This window comes from Terrapene carolina, unplaced genomic scaffold (assembly GCF_002925995.2).
Source record: "Terrapene carolina triunguis isolate 2854851 unplaced genomic scaffold, T_m_triunguis-2.0 Scaffold714, whole genome shotgun sequence".
NCBI classification, from domain to species: domain Eukaryota; kingdom Metazoa; phylum Chordata; order Testudines; family Emydidae; genus Terrapene; species Terrapene triunguis.
Window position 1 is genome coordinate 13,908,244 of NW_020665065.1, and position 15,931 is coordinate 13,924,174.

At 42.4% G+C, this 15,931-nt stretch overlaps 1 protein-coding gene across 1 annotated transcript in view; it reads left to right on the top strand.

The window, feature by feature from the left end:
• Positions 1–15,931, top strand: part of TMEM51 (transmembrane protein 51) — a 36,238-nt gene that overhangs the window by 12,770 nt on the left and 7,537 nt on the right. The gene's annotated exons all lie outside the window — the stretch shown is intronic.

The following is a 15,931-nucleotide window of genomic DNA, read 5'->3' on the forward strand; positions in this document are numbered from 1 at the left end:
TGGCAAAGGGGCTTCAGACTTGGCAGCCTCTGCTTAACTGTGTCTGGGACAAAAGATGCAGCCTGCAAGCAGGGCCTAGGGACGTCATTCTGATAGCACCCACACTTTCTGGGAATAGGAACCAAGTATCGGGGGTAGCCGTGTTAGTCTGTATCTACAAAAACAACAAGGAGTCTGGTGGCACCTTAAAGACTAACAGATTTATTTGGGCATAAGCTTTCGTGGGTAAAAACCTCATCCGAAGAAGTGAGGTTTTAGCCCACGAAAGCTTGTGCCCAAATAAATTTGTTAGTCTCTAAGGTGCCACAAGGACTCCTCATAGTTTTTCATTCTCCAGTGTGTCACTTGACCAGCTGATTGACTCCTCTAGCTAGCAGAAAACAGAGTTTTCGAGCCCTGGTTAGTGCATTTTCTCTAGTTTATAATGGTTCAATCTCTGCACTAGAGGAGTGTGCGAGACAGCTGGGCAGGCTAATGAGGTCAGGCTGTCCTGCTTGTTTGATGTGCAAAAGGCGTTGAAAGAATATTCATAAAAGGGACAGGATACACTGAGAGCTAATGGATCACTTACATTGTTGTAAATTGGTGCAGGCATGCTCTTCCCTACTCCCACTGAAGTGTAACATGGAGATATGTACGCTTCTTAAATCAACCTGCCAGTCCTCACTGACTCTAAACTGGTTAGATTGTTTTGCATGTGCTGCAGGTAAAATGCAGTCTGACTACTTCATTTCAGACTTCGGGGGGATTTAATTTCCCATCCCCGGGTCAGTAGATAATGCCTTCCCAGCATGATGTGCTTGAATGAAAACTGCAGACATTTCGTCAGTGTAGCTGCCTGGAAATGATCACCATGAATCAACGGAAGTGTTTTTTAGTGTGAAGTTAATTTACAATGGGCAGTTCTGAATCTAGTACAGGATTGCAGAAGAGTGTTAAAATCCATCCTAATTTCATAGTAGCTTGCTGGTTGTTGACTTGTTTAAATTTTAGAGTTGACTTAAAAACATGGAACACTGACATTTTTTCTTCTGCTGACTAAGACAATATTTAAAGCAGAATAGTAGCTAATGTGTAGCTTCTTCTATAGTATAATACTGCTGGTGTCCAGAATCATATCCCTTTAAATCAAAATGGCCAACCCAAGTGCTAGGCTTGAAATGCCAATGCGATTAAACTTTAAAAACACCACTTAATTTTAAAGAACTGGATCTGACTAGTAAGACTTGCTAAAGATCATTCTTCTTCTTTAGCTGATGGCGGTGGGGGTTAGGAAGGAAGTTTTACCTATATATAACATTGGATAATTGACTCTATTGAGTACTTGGCTTTTTTAAAGAGTCTTTCTTCCCCCTCCTCCCTCTGAAGCATCAGGGTTTAGCAGTTGGCAGATGGAGGCTATCCAATCTGATTGACTGACTGGTCTGCACTGTTACCTTATTACTATTATTTATATCACTTTCACCATCATACCTATGGCAACTACTGTGTTAAGACCTGGTGAACCTCGACTGAGTACAACGGGTGCCGTATCTGTCTTAAGAGCAGGGATCGCTCTTTGCTCAAGTTCAGGTGCATCTTGGTTCTCCCATTATTTGTGCTCTTTATAATACACTAGTGGCCACAGCGGCTTGTCAGGATTGGGGCCCCATTGTGCTATGGGCCAAACAGATCCACCAGTTAAAAAATAAATAAACCAAACTTCTTGCACAATTCCTTATCTGTGTAGGGTGATAACTGGTCTAAATTAAGGGGGACCTATAAGGCCATTTGTTGAGAGGACTAAAGGGATAACTTTTTTAAAATATTTGGGAGGAATGGGAAAGGTTTTGGAATTTGAGTGCGGTATGTAGAATTTTGGCAGGAAGTGGAAGCATTTAAACTTGTAAAAAATGTAATTGTTCCTCAGAATTCTATTAATGTGGCTGCCTGCCTGTGCTAATTTGAAACCAGTAATTGAATGAGCCAAATATAAGCCAACCCTGCCCTACGTATACTTTCCCTAAATGCTGTTCTGCTCCATTAAAGTCAATGGAATTACAGACCCACTTACCTGAGGCCTCGGGTGTTCCTTATGGCCTGGCAGGTATAATTATAGGTTTGGTAGAGTTGAGATTGGCTCTTCAAAACACGTCCCCTTTAAGGTAAGTGGGTTATTTCTCTTCTCCAAATCTTTATGGAATAATGTACTCAACATGGGTTTTAGCCATTGCAATGTACATCTGCCCTGCTACATACAGCACTCTCTGATTCACACCTTTATGGAAGTGGATTTAGAAATCTTGAGCCTGCTAAGGAATAATGAGATGAATGGATTTCCAGAAGCTCTTGGCTCAGGAAAGAATTGGTGCACTTTAATGAGTGCCTCTCTGGCTTGCTCCTGGAAAAAGCACACAAGAGCTTAACCTTGGCCATGTATGTCTTCAGTATTAAATTCTTAAAATCAGCTTATCCTCGTTACGCGTGGGCTTCCACTGTTTAGTGCATCCTGTTCCTGGCAATGAGAAGCATGCAAGGGAATCCTGACCTCTGGTTCATTGTTGTATTAACCCTCTGTTGAATTTACTGTTCCTCGTGGAGTCGAATCCTTCTACAAATCATGACTGTGCATAAAATGGGTAAATGCAGATGACTGCTGCTAAAGAACCCTCTAATGGAGCCAAAGCTGATCGGCATTTGCAGTATTAATAAAGACTTCTCCAGCTTGTTCAGTTCCACCTCATACAGCAAATAGCTGTGGAATAGCTACTAAACATGAAAACGGAAGGTAGCTGCATTTAATGTAAGCCTAGGGTACTAATCAACTGCAGCTTCCATTGGCTTCAATGGTAAGTGAAGCCAGGGCTCAGCACCTCCGAAATTCAGGCCCCTAATTTACATTTGTAGTAGATTTGAAGAGGGGTAGAGTAAAATGTATTGGATAATCTGACCCTGGGTCTCCTAACGGCAACTGAACTCTGCAGACTTTCTTTGTTTTTGTTTTTTAACTTCCTAGTAAACATCTGGGGAGAAAGCCTTTCAATAATGCCAGCTTTTGAGAGGCACAAACTCTATGATGTCTGTTCTTTGAGTCTATAAAGCTTTGACAGATCTAAGCCAATAATCATTAAGGCTGGAATTTTTAAAAGAACCTACGACACTCGACCCCCTCACTGAAAATCCCATCTTAAGCCAGGGGACCCCTTGTGACACTGCTTCCCATATTTTTCATAGTATTATGATTATATCACAATCATATCATATTATATTTTATGCCAGATAGGTCATGTGAGATATCATCGGAAAGGTTATGATTTATTGAATATGATTATCCTATTTGTATGCATGTATCATTTCTGTATCTGAAGTTAGGAATATTGACTAGGTATCTGTAGTACAAATTGTGTTTACACGTGGGGAATGCCCACTAAACAGAATGCAGTCAGTCTAGATGGCTAGTTGGGAACAAGTCAATGGACCATTAGGGAGAACAATAGGTCTTAGAAGATGCTAATCTCCCGCCTTCCTGGGAAGTCTTCCTGAGGATGTTACAACCAGCCTTTGAGTTATGGCTGCAGGGTCATGTGATCAAGACACCTGGTACTGGAATCCATCTTGAAATGCCAGTGTTTTTCGACTGACTTGCATGGGAACTAAGTTTGGAAACAAAGAGTTCCCACCATATGTAAAACCTATTTAAGGCAGGGGAGTGGCATAATCGTGGTTTGTTCTTCACTGAATCCCCGCCCAGGATAACTGCTTGAAACATTTAAGAAACAAAGACCGGGGGGGGGGGGGGGGGGGGGGGGAGGTGAAGGACTGAGCCCGGGCTGGAAGGGTGTCTAGCCTGTGAATGAAATATCTGAAGTCTTTAAGCTGCAAGCCAGTGCAGCTGGCCTTCAAGAATCTCTGCAATCTGCCTAAAACAACATTTAGGGTGAGAATTTGCTACTTGTAACCAGTATCTTAAGCTTAGAGTGCATGTTTATTTACTAAAGTAATCTTCCTTGAGCTGTTTGCTAACCCTTATAATCATTTAAAAGCTATCGTTTGTAGTTAATAAACTTTTGTCTAAACCCATAACTGTGGAATTCATAACTGTGAGGCAAAAAGCTGTTGCAGCTCTCTCTCCACATTGAGGGAGAGGGTGAATTTTATGAGCTTATGTTGTACAATTCTCTGTGCAGTGCAAGACCGTACAATTTTGGGTCTACCCTCTAGAGGGGGGCGTGCACTTGAGTACTGGACAATTCCTTTGCTGAAGCCTTCCCATGCAGGGGCTAGTCAGAAAGCCTGTTTGCATGTCACAACAGCTGGGTTTGTCCCTACCTGTATGTGTGCTGGTGGAAGTGTCAGACTGGGAGCAGGTCTGCAGCTTGTCAAAGCAGTACAGTTAAAGGGAGCCCAGGCTGGTGGGTCAGGCAGGCTCAGTGGTTCCCCAGTTCCAGGTGGCACCCCGGAGGAGGGGGAACCTGTCACACCCATTACCCAAGGAAAATTAATATGCAGTGGAATCCAGGCTGTGACCGATAAGGCAATTTCCTGGCCTTGAAAGATCTTACTGTATTAAGTTTATGTATTATTATGGGCTGCAATTGCATGTAACCTCTCTAAGGGGACAGATATTTAACCATCATAGAATATCAGGGTTGGAAGGGACCTCAGGAGGTCATCTAGTCCAACCCCCTGCTCAAAGCAAGACCAATCCCTAGACAGATTTTTGCCCCAGATCCCTAAATAACCACCTCAAGAACTGAACTCACAATCCTGGGTTTAGCAGGCCAATGCTCAAACCACTGAGTTATCCCTCCACCATGTGACAGAGGTCAGACCTGGAAGTTCAAAAGACTATACTGAAAATGTGCCAGCCAAGAATGGACTTTTGGGACAATAAGCGTTAATGGATTTCCCGCGGAATCCCTAGGGCTCTCCCCTCATGCAAATTATCCAACTCCAGTTATGCAAAGAAACAGCCTTTTGAAGCTAAGCCTGAGGAGAGAGGGCCTTTGTCTGCTGATTACCTGTTATGGAAGGCCAAGATCAAAGGCCTGAGCTGTATAAAGAAATGGCTGATTTTCCCAACGTTTGTTCTGGTTCTGGATCTAAGACAGATAAACTATAATCACAGAGAAAACCCAGTATGGGTTCTGAAGGACTAAAATCTACTAGAGCACTATGTTACAGCTGGGGAAGTCCTCTGGTAAGCTTTTTACCATGTGTGTAGGTTCTTTTATTGTTTCAATATATTTCTCTGTAATGATTTTACCTTAGGAATAAATGTGCTTGCTTAGAAGGAGCTGTGTGGTGACTTTTATAACTGCAGGCAATACACTAGTCACAGCCTTTGAACAGAAAGCAAAATGCAGGCACTGGCCTGTTTAGGCAGTTGGACTTGCTCTGGATATCACTGTGTAAACTCATTGAACTGTGCAGAACTTAAAACCCCCACTCCAAAGGGAGTGAGATGTGGGTCTCTGTCCAAGGGACGTGACTGCTGGGAGCTGGAAACTGTTAAGTGGGTGCCCTCGAGGAATTCCTGAGGGGGAAGTACAGGCACAGTTGCTTTGAATCTGAGATACTCGCTTTTGGCAACAAAAAGAAAATACCAAGAAATGGTATTTTTTTGTTTAGAGAATGACTCGCTCAAACTTCAGAGCAGCTATCTGGCAGTGTTATACTTGTAAACCACAGTAATTTAACTTTCTAAATGGCAATCCATTCCCAAAGCATGCCCAAGCATTGCATTACAGTGGCATTATCTTTCTTGCCAACATTTTAAAGTTGTAAAATTTATCTACATAGGTTCTGGTATACTTTTTTTTTTTTTTTTTTTAATTTATTGCATCCTCAAGGTTCAAATTCATCAATGGCCTAAAGGGTCCACTGTAGTTAGAGTGCTTAAATCTGTAGTGTGCAGGCTAACGGGAAGTCTGACCATGATGGCAGCAGAAAGCATAGACGACCAACCCCCCCTCCCCCCCCATTTCTGCCAGGATATAACTGTCTCTTCTTTTAAACTGGATTAGTCATAAATTGTGCAAACTACAGTAAGTACAATTTGTTGTTGCAGCAAATGATGGGCTTATCTTCAGCAATTCGGGGGGCGGGGGGGGGGGAGGGATTATACCTGGCATTTTAGCTTAGATTCCTCATTTACTAGCATCAATGGCAGATTTGTCCTTCATGTCCGGGAATGTCTAATTAATTCAGTAGTCTGATGGGTAGACTCCATCTTTGCTTTAAGATCAGGAGTACTTGTGACACCTTAGAGACTAACAAATTTATTTAAGCATAAGCTTTCATGGGCTAAAACCCACTTCATCCTTGATGATTCGCTGGAGAGGTTTAGGGTATTGTAGTTGTAAGAACGCTTGATAGAGATCTTGTAGGTGTTTGTCTATCAACATTCTTACAACTACAATACCCACCTGGTGAAGTGAAGAAACAGATTGACAGAGCCAGAAGAGTACCCAGAAGTCACTTACTACAGGACAGGCCCAACAAAGAAAGCAACAGAACTCCACTAGCCGTCACCTTCAGCTCCCAACTAAAACCTCTCCAGCGCAGCATCAAGGATCTATAACCTATCCTGAAGGACGATCCATCACTCTCACAGATCTTGGGAGACAGGCCAGTCCTTGCTTACAGACAGCCCCCAAACCTAAAGCAAATACTCACCAGCAACCACACACCAAAAACACTAACCCAGGAACCTATCCTTGCAACAAAGCCCGTTGCCAACTCTGTCCACATATCTATTCAGGGGACACCATCATAGGACCTAATCACATCAGCCACACTATCAGAGGCCGTTCACCTGCACATCTACCAATGTCATATATGCCATCATGTACCAACAATGCCCCTCTGCCATGTACATTGGCCAAACCGGACAGTCTCTACGCAAAAGAATAAATGGACACAAATCAGATGTCAAGAATTATAACATTCAAAAACCAGTTGGAGAACACTTCAATCTGCCTGGTCACTCGATTACAGACCTAAAAGTCGCAATATTACAAAAAAAAAAACTTCAAAAACAGACTCCAACGAGAGACTGCTGAATTGGAATTAATTTGCAAACTTGACACCATTAAATTAGGCTTGAATAAAGACAGGGAGTGGATGGGTCATTACACAAAGTAAAACTATTTCCCCATGTTTATTTTCCCCCCCCTACAGTTCCTTACACCTTCTTGTCAACTGCTGGAAATGGGCCATTTTGATTACCACTACAAAAAGTGTTTTGTTTTTTTTTCTCTCCTGCTGGTAATAGCTCACCTTAACTGATCACTCTCATTACAGTGTGTATGGTAACACCCATTGTTTCAGTGTGTGTGTGTGTGTGTGTGTGTGTGTGTGTGTGTGTGTGTGTATATCTTCCTATTGTATTTTCCACTGCATGCATCCGATGAAGTGGGTTTTAGCCCATGAAAGCTTATGCTCAAATAAATTTGATGCCACAAGTACTCCTGTTCTTTTTGCGGATACAGACTAACACGGCTGCTACTCTGAAACCCTTCTTTGCTTTGTGACTTCCAGTAGAACCCCATATTCTAGTTTGCAACATAGGACTTCAAATGATGCGTACCCCTGCAATTCTGAATGCACGCTATACGCTACCCTGATTTCACGTAGGAGGGTGAAATAGCCCTCAAGCCTAATTTAATAGGCTTGTTACGCATCATGGCTGCGTCAGGGATTTGACCTTTTCCCTTAACTGTGGACTCATCTACGGCTATCTCATGACTCAGATTGTTGATATTTCTGAAAACGTGGGAGGAGAGCAATGTAATGGGGAAACAAATCAATCCAAAGTTTGTTGGGAGGGGGCAGGCGGAGGATTCCTCAGATGCCCCTAGGGGTGAATTATTGTGGGCAGTGATCTCTAAAGAGCTCACTGACCTGCATAAGTGCACCTGCCAGCATGATTCCTCTAAAAAAGCTCCAAGTTCCAAAGAAGCTGTGTTCTTTCCCACACATGCCAAAGGTGGTATCTGTGGCTGCCTTTGGATTGGAATTCTGTACCTGACCCCTGCTCGGTGTCCTTTGCAGACTGACCAGCATATTATCATTTTCCTAAAAGAGGTGCAGTTATCCATCCAGATCTCATGTGGCTGAGGCCTCTTAAATCCTTTAATTCCAATTGATCAATCGTTAAAGCATCTTTGAGGAAGGCTTAACCTCCTATGCTGCAGGGGACCACACTGAGCACTTTAAAGGAACACAAAACAGAAGTGGCTTCCCCTCTTTAGCTGTTGGCTTACCTAATTATTTAAACAGGGGTGTGTGTGTGTGTGTGTGTGTGTGAGAGAGAGAGAGATTGAGATTCACATAGGAAAACTTTAGACTTATAATGGGGGAAAGGGAGAGAACAAACCTGCTGTCACCTGAATGTGGGATCCAGCGTGCCGGCAAGAGCCCAAAATGAGTGAGTACGTCCGATCTATTAATTCATATCTGAATACTGGGGACATCCCAGCAGAATTTTCAGAAGCCTTCTCAATCCATCGCTGACTTTGCACTCTTAGCAGCTGACCTCCCTGTGATCTGCTGCACACCATCTATCCATTTCCTCACTAGTCAGGGGCAGCTCCAGGCACCAGCGCAGCAAGCGGTGCCTGGGACGGCAAGCCGCGGGGGGCGGCCTGCCGGTTGGTGTGAGGGCGGCAGTCAGGCGGCGTTCGGCGGCGTGCCTGCGGGAGGTCCGCCGGTCCCGCGGTTTTGGCAGCAATTCGGCGGCGGGTACGCCAAAGCTGCAGGACCGGCAGATCACCCGCAGAAATGCCGCCGAATCCGCGTGACCGTGGACCGCCTGCAGGCATGTCGCCGAAGGCCGCCTGACTGCCGTGCTTGGGGCGGCAAAAACATAGAGCCGCCCCTGTCAGTAGTCATCCCCTAGTATGATGACCTGCCGCCATTCTGTCCATGATAACTTTCTCTAGGTTATTTCCATAACTACACTTGATGTGACCAAAGTACATAAGTTCAAACGTGTTGCTTTCCAAGAGCAGAGTCCACTGCTCTCCAATAATATTTCTAACAAGTGTTTGTCATCTTTTCCATCTGGGAAATGTGCAGGAGTCTTTGCCAGCATCACATATCAAAGGTTGCAGGGTTTTTTTCTTGTCAGTGGCATTAGTTTCTCAGCATTCACATCCATAAGTTACTATGGAAAAAATTAAGCTTTTCACCAGATGAACTTTTGTTCACTTGAGATGTCACAGTTTTTCTATACATCTGTAAGGGAGGCCGGGGCAGAATGACTCATCCCTAGTCATCTTCTGATTTCTTTGGAGTATCCTCCTTGGTTGGATATATATGATCCCAGAAAATTAAATGAATCTACTGTCTCTACAGTGTGAACTTTAATTGTGACGCATCCTATTGTTGTTCATTTGTCAACATATGTGCATTTTGTTTTTGCCACATTCAGGAATACTCCATATTCCTCGCTAACTTTTTATAGATTCCAACTTTTGTTGTATTGCATCAAAATACAACACTCTTTGCTGTAACTAATCAGCATATTTGAGGTTGATTAAGAAGTGTCCACCAATTGAAATCCCAGCTCCTTCCACTTTATGAAAATCTTCCAGGGCTTGTCTCATAATAAATTCTGCACACACATTGAAAAGACTTGGGGACAGAATGCACCCTTGTCTCTCACCCTTGCCAGTGGAAAACCACTGCACCGTGGTCTGTTGTTGACAGTGGAGCCTTGCAATGAGTTCAAGCGAGATGCTTTCGAATCCCCATGTCTGCCAGTATCTTCCAGAGACTGTCATGTTGGAGGGTATCAAACGCTTTGGAGTAGTCATTGAAACACACAATCAATGGGTGATTATGCTCCTTGCACTTTTCAGTGATAGGAGACGATATTTACGATTTGATCCTGTGTGCTTTGTCCCTCTCTGGAACCAGTAGTTCTGCTTCTATCATTTTCTTCATGTGATCCTGAATTATGTAGAGCAGCACTTTACTTGTGTGCAATATCCGGGAGGTGGTACAATTGGGTAGTAATTGTTTTTATATCCCCTTTCTTTGATAAGGGCAGAAGGATGGCTTTCTCCCAGTTGCCTGGTCGATTTTCTATGCATCCACTTGGGGTTGCAAATTTTCCACAAGAACAATACTGGTGTCACCAATCACTTATAGCAATTCTGCTGGTATGCTACCCTGGTGCTTTCCTGGCCTTCATTTTTGTAATAGCATGCACTGCTTCCTCATGCAGGATTGACGGCTCTCCTTTCTATCTTCCTATTCAATAGTCTATCATCTATTGTAAGTGGATCTGATGAGGCATACAGATTGGCACAGTAATCTCTCCATCTCCATTTACAGCTCTACGTGGGGGCAGCGGGAAATAACTTCTCCAGCATAAACAACCTTTCTGGTAACAGCAATTCTAGTTTGGTGATTTAGTGTTTCTCGTGTAAATCATTGACAGTCCTGGAAATGCGATAACGGCAGGTGAGTGTGAGGCAGAGGCAAAGCTGGGTCTAAATGCAGGGACTCAACCCATCTCATGGAAGCATGATTAATTGTGAGGTGGGGGGGCAGGGCAATTCCTCATTAAAGTGGAATTGGAGACACTGAACTCCCTTTACCTTCTTAAAAAATAAACAAAGTGAGGGTGAGTCTCTTAAGGCCCAATTTAGGACTAAATTGGAGCTGAGCACTCACCACCACATGGGATTGGAAGTGAAAGGAAAGTGTCAAGTGGCTTGGTAGAAACCAGTCTATAAGGTGCCAGGAGTACTTCTTCAGGCTGCATCCCCTTTGATGCTGGCTCTGCCCTTCCAGCAAGTGGTTGGAGCTGCTAGTCCCGCCAGACTGGCCTGTACTTTGAAGCAGATGTTTCTTAAACAGATGGGGGCAGCACTAACTGCTGATGTCCCAAGCAGAGGAGAAGAGGTTTGTCATCTTACGAAGAGGAGGGAAATTCATTTAAAAAGTGGACTATTTAAAAAAAAAAAATCCTAGTTTAATTTACCCTGTTCCCAACTGCATTTTAACACTCAAAGGACTCTGGATAAAACTTTCAAAAGCACCTTTCCCAGACCTGAAGAAGAGTTCCTGTGTAAACTCGAAAGCTTGTCTCTTTCATCAACAGAAGTTGGTCCAATAAAAGATATGACCTCACCCACCTTGTCTCTCTAATATCCTGGGACCAAAACAGCTACAACACTGCAAAAAGCACCCAAGTAGTTTAGGAGCCTAAATTCCATTGACTTTCTGTGAGATTTAGGTGCTGAAATCACTTCCGAAAATGGGAGATGAGAAACGTAAGTACATAATACTTTTGGAAACTTTACCCTCTGTCTGAGAAATAGTTTCTTACCCTTTATGGCGGCACAATAAGAAGAGAACAAGTCAAAGGAACCACTGTCCTGTGCATTATTATCCTGAGGTGGGTGAGAAGGAGGTAGCTGAGGCTTGCTCAGTGCATACCCATGTCAGCCGTGTCTCAAGGCAGTGCTTTCAGCTCACTTTAAGGAACATTAATTTAATGTGTCGTTAAAATAAGTTTGGGGAGGGAAGGTGAAAAAGAACAAAGACCATTACAATTTTGATTTCTGCCACTTGTGGGTTCTCAGCTGGGGGCTGCCACAATCCCTTTCTTTACGTTTAGACGAAGGGTAATCCCAAATTTATGGGATGGAGATGCGAAACGTTTGGGTGTTATAATATGGAGTCATGGTATGGAAGAGGCTGGAAACTACTGTGCTGAGTACTCCTAATAGAGTAACATAAAATTAATCACCTGCTCTTATGAAGGGAGCTAGAAAATGCCGGTAGAATCCTGCCACCTTGTCCATATAGGGCCTGATCCAGAGCTCCCTGAAGTCAATGGGAATCTTTCTGATGGCTTCAATGGGCTATGGATCAGGTCTATAACAGGGAGAACCACAAAGGATAGCATTATGCAAATTTAGTAAGTGGTCAAATAAACATCTCAAAGATAATGTCTGACAAAATGTCCTTTCTTGTCTTTTGGTAATAGTTTAATTTTACATTTCATAAGGAACTGGTAAATTTATAGTAATGAAGGAGAGGAAGAAGTCTTAATAATGTAAACCTTTGGTACAGGACTCTCCTGTTAATTTGCCAAGAGGAGAGGAGAGTTCTATTTCTGTGCATGCTGGTTAGCAAGGGTCTGCTGTAGTTCAGATAAACATCTACACACCATACTACAGGACATGGCTATAACACGTTTCAAGGGACAGACGTTAAATTTCAACATGGGATGGAGCCCGGGAATGTAAGCAGACACCAACTGTTAAATTGGAAGTTACTGACGAACGAGGGCTAGTTTAAATGGCAAAGAAATATCAGATAGCGACAACTTTCTGGCTCCATCCATTGGGCGTGAAAGGTTACAGATACCAGGAACTGGGATTTAATTTGCCATATGTGCTTTTTGGTGCATGTTTATTAAAGACAGGAGTGGGAAGAGGAAAAGATCAGGGACGTTTTAAACAAATCTACAAGATAAGGTGAATGACTTTCAGTACCATCCAGATGCATCAATGTTCATCACAGAAAGCTTGGGCTACATAAAATGTAGCAAAGAACTGTTGTGTTTAGCTGCAGCAGTAGCAAATGAATAAAATAAGCTGTATGATACAGCAGGCTTTTTTTAACTTACAGAATTCAGTAAATTTACAAATTGAAATTCAGGAACTCTGCACGACCGAGCAATATACATACAGACACAGCACTTAGAGTTAACCCCTTTTGAAATATTATATACCTTATCTAGAGCAACTGAAAAGAAATATATTAGTGGTAAAGTTATTGCATGTACTGTAATAGACTAGTAGAAGAACTGTACCTAACAGGCAGTTACAGGGAGAAAACTTTACTTTGTATCCTCTCTGTTTGTTCATTCCAGCATCTGGTCTGACTCTCTTTTCACTGCAGCCATATATTTAACTGACAGCTTCAAGGCCTTCCCAACAGTTAAGACCTAAACAGCCTTCTTTTAGTGAACTTTACCTCCTTAATTTGCATTCTCTTTGTTCCTGGCCCCTGACATGTGTTGTGTTTGGCTTATTTACACATACATACATTATTTTTGTGATACTGGGCCAGTCACCTAAAAGATGCAATTTGAATTGGGCTCTGTTATTCCTTGAGTTGTGGCATCATCCATAAAATCTGTGATTTTTTTTTTTATTATTTTTTATTTTACATTTGAAAACCCTTTCCCAAATATTTGATTGTATGGTTACAGCAGAGATTCCCCCTCTTCCCCCCCCCCCCCCCCCCCAGTATTTTCTTGTGAACTTCACCTTCAAGAGCTTGGATTGAAAAGTCGGCAGATATGATCCTCTGCATGGTTACTATGGGAATTGATTTGAAAATCCATTTTGAGTAGATTTAAAGAGAACAGCGGAACTTGGTTAAAGATGGGTAGAGCTGAGAATTGTTTTATAACGACACGTTTTCTTGAAGTTGGGATTTTTGGCTTTGCTCTCTTCTTACTCAAATGGCTTTGCTAAAACTGACCTTTGTATCAGTAGAACAACGCTTGATAAGCACAAGCCTGGCTTGGCCTGGCTTTATTTTTCAATGAAAAGATTTTACCAAATTTTTACATTTGTTTCCATTTCTTTAGCATATGTCACAAGTAGGAAGTAGCCTCATTAAGAACCATGCAGCCTCTAGGCCCATATCCTGCGTGTAGTAGATACCGAAAGAGAATGTGGTATGTACAGTCTTCCATCATATATAGCTCTGCCATTGTTGTCATAACTGCAGAATTCATTCTCCACTTGCAACACGATCCATGTTTAGTAACTAAACTGTTTAGCAAGAGTGAAGAGTTTAGCAACAGAGAGGTCTGAACCTAAAGCAGTGCACGCATGTTGGAAGGGAGCCTACAGTGTCTATGGCTCAGACTGAGAGGAGAGGTCAGTCCCAGGAAAGGAAATCCTGGATCTGGGGTAACAAATTTTCTACTTAGTATAAATACTTTCAAATTTTGTTTACTTGCTCTCATTACTGACATTTTCATTGGAGAGAACTTGGGATTCCGCACTTACGGAATCCCCATCTGCTGCAGTATTCATTATTTTATCTTTGTTCCATAAAGAAATACAAAACAATCGAACTGTTTTTCATTTGGACACTAGGGATGACTTTCCTACAAACTTAATTGGCCAATGCATTTGGCAGAAGCAACTGTCTTATATTTAGACTGGTTCAGTGATTCCTCTTTCTCTGCTAGATACTGTCTAGATTGACTTGGGATCAATCCTCCAACTCGGAGTGGTTACAGAAATCTGTCCTTCATCCGGACTAGATGTTAATTGCTACAAAGCATCAGAATGTAGGATCGCCATGAAAATCTGAAGTCAGATTCTCTGTGGTATTATGCCCTCTGTCAGGAGTCCACTGCTCTTTCCCACCTGGCCAGTGTGGGTCTGTTCCCTCAAGTAACTGGATCATAGCTCAGTGGTTTGAGCATTGGCCTGCTAAACCCAGGATTGTGAGTTCCATCCTTGAGGGGGCCATTTAGGGATCTGGGGCAAAACTCTGTCTGGGGATTGGTCCTGCTTTGAGCAGGGGGTTGGACTAGATGACCTCCTGAGGTCCCTTCCAACCCTGACATTCTATGATTCTATCTACCACTGTTCTGCAGTTTAAAGGACACAAGAACTAGCCTCTCTCTTAATCTAACCAAGAAAACACAATACTAAATATAGCTGAATTGTAAGTCAGTGATAAATAATAATAAGCAACAAAGTCGTCACGATACAGGTGAACAATTTGATAGTGTAATTAGCATTGCACAATAATACTCCATATGCCTGGACTAAGGTAAAAATTAACACTAACTACAGCATTTCAGCTCTGGAAGTATGCACGTAAAGCATGAAAACCAGACCAAAATACAGCAATAATTCCAGTGAAACTTTGCTAAGTGTTATGGCACGCAAGTCCTTCCTTTATATCAGCAAAGACTTCATAGTAAAATTCTGAAGTGAGGTTTCATAATACGACTTCATTATTTTTACAGGCTGCACTACTATGTTTACTAGTGTTAAAACGAAACCAAATCAACAAAGTATGTTCTGTAATGCAATATCCTTTGTTGTTTACATACTAATTGGCAAAATTCAGTAATTCATAATGGAGCTCCTAGATTGTTTTACTTTGCCTTTGTTCTACATGTATATGAGATTTAGGGACCTATCATAAAACCTTCCAGAGGATATAAATGGTTACAGGCATACTGATGTAAGCACACTGAGAGGTCCCTAAATACCTGGAATTAATACCTTGTTAGCTTAAGGCTAGCCATAAACTGCTTTGGTTTGGCATCTATCCAGGCATTAATAAGGTGCCAGTTGCTATATTATCTTGGGAAGCCAACCAAGATTAGTTCTATCAATGGTGAAAACAAAAAATCAGTGTACAAGGTGTTGGGGGCCAGGGGCAGGAGATTCTAAGGTCAGGTACAATGCCTGTCTGCCTGCTGGTTCAAAAACTTGACCTTCTGACTTGGATAAGCCTTGCATGTCAGTTTGGAGACACATGGCCGAATCTTGTCATCACTAGTTTCTATTGCATTAATATCACTTACCAGGAGAATGTCTTTCATGTCAGTGAAGCATCTTTGTATTTAAGAGAGAGAGAGAGAGAGCCCAGAGAACACAACAGCTGGGAGAAGAGGAACCTGCGGTCCAGCTTGCTCCCTTGCACAAATGCTGAGACAGAATTCTTGCTTGATTTCTTTTGTGTGTGAAGAGACTTCCCTCACACCCCCAGGCAACGGCCAGACAGATCTTTAACCAGTGCTTCTTTCAAAGTATTGTTCTTAAGGCTTGTGATTTTTTTTTTTTCCATTTTGGTTTTGGGACCAGTATATTATGCCAGTTGGAATTAGTCTTCAAGATAGTGAAGCCCCATAGGGCATGTGACATAAAGAACCTTAAATGTA